At 34.9% G+C, this 8,459-nt stretch overlaps 1 non-coding gene across 1 annotated transcript; it reads right to left on the bottom strand.

The window, feature by feature from the left end:
* Window positions 1-7,409: 7,409 nt before the first annotated feature.
* Window positions 7,410-7,574, bottom strand: LOC113930092. Its single transcript, XR_003522459.1, has one exon. It is a non-coding gene; the product is annotated as a U1 spliceosomal RNA (small nuclear RNA).
* Between the last annotated feature and the right edge of the window lie 885 nt (window positions 7,575-8,459).

Consider the following 8,459-nt stretch of genomic DNA (forward strand, 5'->3'; position numbering starts at 1 on the left):
AACTTGAAAATTATTTAGTTACAGATTTCTCTGACCAGGCTTGCAAAGTGGCATATATTATGTTAATGGGCAAGCATTTGAAAATGAATTTGAATATTAAATGCACTAAGTTTGGGTTCTGACATGAAGGAAGGCATAGTTGATACACAATTTACAAACAGGTTCTTGTTAACTCTTTCATTGCTTGGGCTCACAATCATGCTTTGTATTTAAAAATTGTTCAGTCTTATAATTTTTTCACCACTGAAAATTCCCTAATACTGAAATCTAACTATTAGACTATACAAATGAAGTTCTGTTAGAGTATTAGATTTTTAGCCATATCCTATGTTCAGTTGTGCTCCTTGTCCAATGAAAAATAGTTGCTTATTCATGGGAAGTTATAAGTAGGAAAGAAATGAGCAACATCAATCACTGTATTAATGGTATACTATATTTTCTAGCTTTCATTTGTAAAGTAACATGTTTGAGTTGGCATATATTGGAATGTATGCTACCAAGCCACCATCATATATTCAACCAAAATATCTCATTTTCATGTCAAAGCAGAGGTCACAAATTTACTACTATTGGATTTATAATGTCTACATTTAGAGAAAATGAAGAGTTAATAATAAACCTTCCCACCAAAGCATATTTTTATTGAAAGAGCAAAACATTACAGTATACCGGATGTTTTAGGTCATTTATTTTGTTTTTGCTCTGGGTCATTTTACAAAAGCACTTCTGCTCTCTAGCGTTAAAATGAGAGTCACTCTACTCCCCAGATATTACCCAGCAGCACTTGGGGGCTCTTAATGATTAATACCATCACCGTCCAGCCACAAACCTTTCTGCTGCAGATAATGCCAGGCAGCAAGTGTGCTTGACACTTTTAATGTATAATTAAGTAGGAAAAGTCAGCACTCAGTATGCAAATTTTTCAAAATGATAAATGATGCCATACAGCAGTAGGGATTGATTTGGTGTAAATGAAACTAATTAAGGAAATGTCAAACATAATTAATAAAACAGGTTTAAGCTGCAAAACATTGTCAATTGAATGAATGAGGAGGCATTGGCTCCCATTGTTTCTGCTTTATTTAGGGCTTGTGTTTAGCTTGTACTCTGTTCCTAAATGCACTTTTGCTACCTCACACCCTCCACTACCAATTCCCAGAGAGGGGGAAAATAAATTTGCTTGTCTCTCCACTGACTGCAGAAATTAATTGCAGAAATCTTGTCCCATCCAAGTGTTACATTCACTCACAGGACATTAACATAACTAATTTGAAAGAGCCCAAATGACTGCATAATAGAGCACTGTCAGTATGCCTGACAGTCTTTGGTCATACCAAATTAGCTTGGTTTTCTAATTGAAATTTTTTTTCTTGGACTCTTTTTATAATTTTTTCCTCAGCTATTCATTTTTGATAAGAACAAAGGTTTTATAATTTACAAAAGAGTGCTTGACCTATAATTACTAGGAGGAAATTAGGGGAGGTAGAAAAGTCAGATTTAGTCCTGGTAATGATGCTAGAGACCTTGCTCCCTCTAGGGAGCCTGAAGAATAATGGAATCTTCTATTTTTACGGGCGACCTGTGCACTGGTGCTGACTCTAACTGTGAATCCACTTTACTTTGCAGATCACTCGCTTAACACTAAAAGTGCCAGCAGAATGGCAGGCCATTACTTCAAATGTCATTCAAACCAGTGCCATTTCCACATGCCCTTCCTGCTCAAAGAGTGAATGGAAGAACATCTACCAGTTCTCTTATTGTGCCCTTGTAAATCTTCCAAGCAGAGTTTTATGCAACTTAATTTGTGAACTGTTTGGGTAAATAAGGGTGGGTGGGGGGAGGGTTTTGTCAAGAGTAGGCAATTTAAGGTGTGCTAAAATGATTTCTTTGAAAAGAGATCCCATGGTTCTCGATTTTAAAATCAGGTCACCTGCATGCTATGGATGTCATCTTATACCTGATAATGGTTTTCAAAGGCCTGGTAATACTATATCCCTCATTTGGAGATCTTTTCTCAAAAGGATGGTTTTCCTTTTGAGTATGTCATAAAATGGGAATCAGAATGGAATCAATCCATTCTTTTTATGCTTTAAATTGTGAGCTATATACTCAGCATAATATTGTAGATTAATTGGGGGAATTGTATGGAACTGAAGGCATAGGTTGTACAGGAAGGTAGATGGGATATACACCCTTTTCTTAATCCATGAAGTTTCTACTGAGTAGCTAGGTACAGGTACAAGTGCAGAGGCATGGTTTTATTTGCTTAAAGTCTTACTTCTATACAATCCTCTATTTTTATAGCTTCTTCTTTAATTGGGGTCTAGAAATATAAACACAGTTTATTTATATCCTATAGCGATTGTTAAGATTCTTGACTTTGAACTCCCTGTCTTTGGGGGCTTATTTCTAGATGCTCTTCAATATATTCTTTGTAGTTATTGAATATTACACACATAGTTATCCGATAATTTTATGGCATTGATTGGTAGCATTGTTCTTTACCAGGATATGTGTCTTGGGCTCTCTCCTAATATCTACTGTATTGCGTGCAACTGAAAAGATGGATGGGTTGCCGTTTTATACTTTACCTTTAAGTGGAATGGGTATGGGATTAATCAATAAGGTTCAAAAGAAATCACTATTGCTTCATCTTAGATCACAAATAAGTACCTCAGCTTTATCTTATATAACATATACATCAATAATTTTGAAGGACTTTTTCTGATGCAAAATGCAAATGACCTAATTCTAATACCCCCTCCCAAATTACACAATATGAATTAAGGAACTTATTGTCTCATAAAAATGAAGAATCTGGGTTCAGTTTTCCAGAATAACAGTTGTTAGACATAACTAAATTAGCCTAAATAATGTCATCAAGATCAGGTATTTCTCTTTCTTTCTCATTGACTCTGTTTTCCTTTGTGTTGATTTCATCTCCGTCTTGGGGGTTCCAAAAGCTTCATAATTAAGATTATATCAACCAAAACAGTTCAGTGCAATGAGAAATAGTTGTTTTCCAGGCACTGAAAAGCTCTCCCAGGATTAGCCCTGACTGAACCACCAAAAGCAAAATGCTCATCCTGGAATCTGTCACTAGCGCCAGGCGTACAGAATACTTAAAGGTCCAGTCTTGAACTCTACACCTACCCTAAAACAGCCCCATCCAAAACCAAATGAACTGAGAGCAGGGAAGAGAGGTTCCCTGAAAGTATCTTTATCAAAGGAAGGAAACACTGAAAAAATATTGGCAAAAGCAATAGACATACCTTTCAAGAATGTACAATACAATTTCTAACAGCAGAACATATACTCAGTATGGACTTCTTATTCACTACTGGTTGTTACTAACTTAATGAAAACATTAAAGTTTTCTGTGAGTGAAAGATTCTTTTATGATTATGATCAATTCCTTTAATAGAGGATATAAACAAAATTAGTGTTAATATTTTGGTTGTTAATGCTTTGGTATTTATAACTGCAAAGGGAAACTCTTTTTATTGACTTTTTGTCTTGAAATAATTTAGATTTATAGAAGAGTTGCAAAGAAGCCTTGAGAATTCACTATACCCTTTGCAAATCATCCCCAAATCTTAACAACTTACATAACCATGGTATATTTAGCAAAACTAAGAAATTAACATTGATACAATGATATTAACCAAACTATAGAGTTTATGTGTGTGTGTGTTTTACCAGTTTCTTTCACTGGTTTTATATTCCCTGCATTTAATGCAGAATATCATGTTGCATTTAGTCTTCATGTCTCTATAGTCCTGTCCAGTTTGTGACAGTTCCTCAGTCTTTTCTTGTCTTCCATGACCTTGACACTTTTGAAGAGTACTGGTCAGTATTTTATAGCCATTTGGGTTTGTCTGATGTTTTCTCATGATTAGATTGAGGTTATGCATTATTGGAAAGTGTACCACAGATGTGATGTGTCCTTTTCACTGCAGCATATCAAAGCACCCAATATCAGCATGATTTATTACTGGTGATGTTAACCACGATCACTTGGTTAAAGTGCTGTCTGCCAGGTTTCTCTAGCATAAATTATGATTTTTACCTTTGCATATTCTATTTGTTATAAGTCAGTTGCTAAATCTAGCTCATACTCCAGAGAAGGAGAATTAAGCTCCACCTCCTTGAGGGAGGAGTAACAAATAATTTGGAAATATGTATTAAAACCATTATAGTAACATAAATATTTTGGGAAGATACCTAGAGGCGGTGCAACTTTCCTGGTCCTCCTTAATGTTTTGCCGACTGAAAATTTTAGTATTCATCAGTGGATATTGCCTATAGCAGTTATCACTGTGGTGATCTAGTGGTGATTTTATGATTTTTCTTACTCCTTTTATATTATTTCCAGTACTACTGTAAGAAAAATATACTTCTGCATATATTTATTCAAATATTTATTACATCAGTCTGATAAAGAAAAGTAGATTTGAAGGAATTATATTCCTTGATTTAAGACTTAATATAAAGCTACAGTGATCAAGACAGCATGACATTGGATGAAAGGAACAGAAAAAAAAAATGAACTTCAGCGTAAACCTCACACCTTACATACTAAAATTCACTCAAAGTGGATCATAGCTCTACATGTAAAACATAAAACTATAAAACTTTTAGAGGAAAATGTAAGAGGAAATCTATGTGGTCAGGTGGTAGACGGAGAAGTCTTAAATATAGCACTGAAAGCATGATCCATTAAAGAACAAGAAAAGATAAATTACCATTTATCAAAATTTAAAAACTTGCTCTATTAAAGAGACTTTAAGAAAATGAAAACAAACTATAGACCTGGGTAAAAATATTTGCAAATTATATATCCCACAAATGAAATGTATTTAAAATATATGAAGAACTCTTAAAATTCCACAATCAGAAAACAAACAGTACATTTAAAATTTGTCACATGATTTGAACAGACAAAAAGAGATACAGTTGGCCAAAAGGTACATGAGAATATGTGCGACCTTGTTATTAGCCTTTAGGAAAATGCAAGTTAAAATCATAACATGTCACTACACACATATATTAGAATGACTAAATTAAAAAAAATACTATATTAAGGGCTGGCAAGCATGCAGACAAAGTGATCATAAATTGTTGGTGGGAATGCAAAATGGTATAGCCAGCCACTCTGAAAACATTTTGGCAGTTTTTTATAAAGTTACACATAAACTTACCATATGACTCAGCAGTCCCACTCCTGGGTATTTGGCCTTGAGATTTGAAAACCAATGTTTACACAAGTCTACAAAAATGTTTATAGCAGCTCTATTCATATTTGCAAACCAAAACAAAACAAAAACAGGTGGAATGAACCCAAATGTCCTTCAGTGCATGAATGGATAAATAAACCGTACATATCTATACAATGGGATACTAATCAGCAACAAAAAAGAGCAAACTGTTGATATATACAAGGTATTAGGCAGAGTGAGAAAAGCCAGTTTTAGAAGGTTATATACTGTGTGATTCCATTTGTATGACATTTGAAAAGAAAACAAACCACAAACCATAGAATATAGAACAGGTGAGTGATTGATGGATGTAGGGTCAGGGGAGGAAATGACCATAAAAGGCTAGCACAAGAGAGTTCTGTGGTGTGATGGAACTGTTCTGTATCTTGGTTGTGGCGGTAGTTACACAAATCCATACATATGTTAAAATTTACTGAACTGTATATCAAGAGAAAAAGTCAATACTATTGCATAAAAATTTTAAGTATGAAAATAAAAAAATAAAATCAATACAGACTCAAGGATAATTATCTCATTCTTTGTTAAACCCAATATTATTGTTATTTATTTATTTTTACTCAAATGGTTTCAGCTGTGACTATTGGGATCTCTTTCAGAGCTCCCTGTGTAAATATGAATTTTACTGGCATTGTTTTATGAAGATTTCATCAATGAGAGTCTAACCTTAACTGAAAGGTCAGGAGAGGCAATTAATTGTATAATTGTTCATAGGAAAATGATTAAATTCTTCTGATTATTCTGTACTATTAGAGATAGCATCTGGTTGGTCCAGATTAGTTTGTAATAGATTACTTCTTATCATAGACATTCTTGCCAGTTTGTGAGTCCCTACTTTGTAACATTTAATTCATATTTTCCGTTTCAAGATGATATATATTGATTTATACAGTTTTCCACTTTAGCCTCACAGGACTGTCTTTTAACTGACTTTTCCTGAGCTAGTGCACTGAGTAGATAAATGCTTATTTGAAATCCAAAGAAATATATTACTGACAATTACTTAACATTAATTGACGAATTTATGAAAAGCAGAAAATGTCTTTGTATTTTCTAGCAGGGATTGATACCAATATTTTAAAGCATAATTAGGGACTACATAATTAATTTGGTTAGCGTTAATTTTGGTAAGTAAAATCATTATTTCCTTTACATAGTGGAATATTAAATGGTGTACTTACTAAACAATTATGTTACAAAGTAATATTTATAAATAAAACGTTTAACATAATTTGACAGGAAATTATTTGATAGAATTTTTAAAAAAGAATAATAAAAATTCCATGCTCTTACAGAATGTACTCTTGGGACAATATCCTCTTGGAAATAGTGTAAACAATTCTAGGTATAATCAAAATGCATTTCAGACTTGCAAATAGATTCCATTGCCCTTTTTTTTAAAAAAAGTAAGTTAATCCTTGTTTAATACCTATCACTTTTTTCCTAAGAAGAAAAAAGGAAAAACATGCGTATATGTAAAGGTGAGTGTGTGTGTGTGTGTGTGTGTGTGTGTGTGTGTGTGTGTGTGAGAAAGAGAGAGAGAGAGAGAGAGAGAGAGAGAGAGAGAGAAACAGAGACAAGAGAGACAGAGGATATACTGGCCCTTTTATAGTGGACTTGTATGGTCTTAATGCCATATAGCTTCTGGGCATTTAGAAGGATTGTTATTTGTGGGATAAAACCATGGTATGGTTGCTACAGGCTACGGACAAAAAAAAAAACAGAAATAGTTTAAGTGACGTGGCTAACAACAGATTGACTCTAAGGTGGGCAGAAAATTACATAGGCAGAGCTCCATTTTCTATACAATTATGAATGTGTTTTCATGTCTTGATGCTTTGATTATCCACTAGAAACACTAGTAGTAACAGCTGGGACAAGTCAAATAGTATAAGCCTTATGTGAGTCACTACTTACTCTTTCCCTTCTCTGTAGTATTGCCATCTTAATCCAACAAGGGATTGTTTAGTGCTCTGTGGAAATTGTTCATTTCTCCTAATGACTTGGCATGAATTCTTACCTACAGTACCCAATTATTGCTTTCCTTTCAACCCAATCTTGTCAGCTTTGAAATAGGGCCCAAGAAATGTTTGTCTGTATCTGCCTCAAGGAAATGCTTTTTGTTGTTGTTTTCAGGGGGAAGTGTGATTGCAGTCTCCTGCTACCACAAATCACTTGGTCAAGTTTCTTACGTTTGGGGAAATCACAGAGGTCAACACATTCAGAGTGCAATGGATGAGCCTCGCCCTGGGAAAACCACTTTCCTGATCACGGTAACTCCCCTGTCCATGTAAATATTCAGGGAAAATACTTTTAACCTGGCTTAGCTCTTATTAGGCATTTCAAAGTCTTCGAGCCATTTTGTTTGTGTCTGTGATACATAACAAAAGACTGGAAGTAGCAGAGGGACCAAGACGGAAATGTTGCTTCCTGGAAATCTTGGGACTGTCCCAGAGCGGAAACCTTCCTGAGCAGCTGCAGCCCGGATTGTGCAGGTGATCCCCCTGCTATGGATCTATGCCCCCAGAGTATACTCCAAGTGCCCCCTTTTCTACAGAGGAAATGACTCAATTTATAACTTTTCACCTCTGTATCACAGCTCCATGCGGATTTGCCGATGATGGTGGCTCCTGCGGCTTTCTCAAAAGTCACAGTGTTGAGAGCTGCACTGTCCAGACCGATGGTGACACTAACTAGACATCAGACACACAGGAATAAAAACTTTGTATAATTAGGTCATAGAAAATACCCATTATATATTTTACAAAGTAGAATGAGGCAACAAAATCAATTTATTTTCTTGCAGACATTCTCAACAAGCACTTAGGGAGGGACGAATGCCTGTGTATTTGAAGTAATACACAGTAGGTACCAGAACCACAGGAGGCCCTCTCGACAAATATATAAACGAGTTTTAAGAATTAACTGGGCAAGCACTTTCTGGTCTTTCTGATTCCCAGTGGTTGGAGCACAGTAATTGATTTCCCAGACTCACTGAGTCAAACATGAGGTACAAGGATGAATAAAACATAGTCCTTGACCTCAAGTAGACTGATGAAACATTGTAACAGGAGAAGAATTTTATGATGAATATAAATACAAACATTAAAAGTGTTAGAATACAGTGAAGATAAACTAGATTTGTTGAGATTTAACACATATTCTTTCACAAAAGACTCAAAC

This window comes from Zalophus californianus, chromosome 5, assembly GCF_009762305.2.
Source record: "Zalophus californianus isolate mZalCal1 chromosome 5, mZalCal1.pri.v2, whole genome shotgun sequence".
NCBI classification, from domain to species: domain Eukaryota; kingdom Metazoa; phylum Chordata; class Mammalia; order Carnivora; family Otariidae; genus Zalophus; species Zalophus californianus.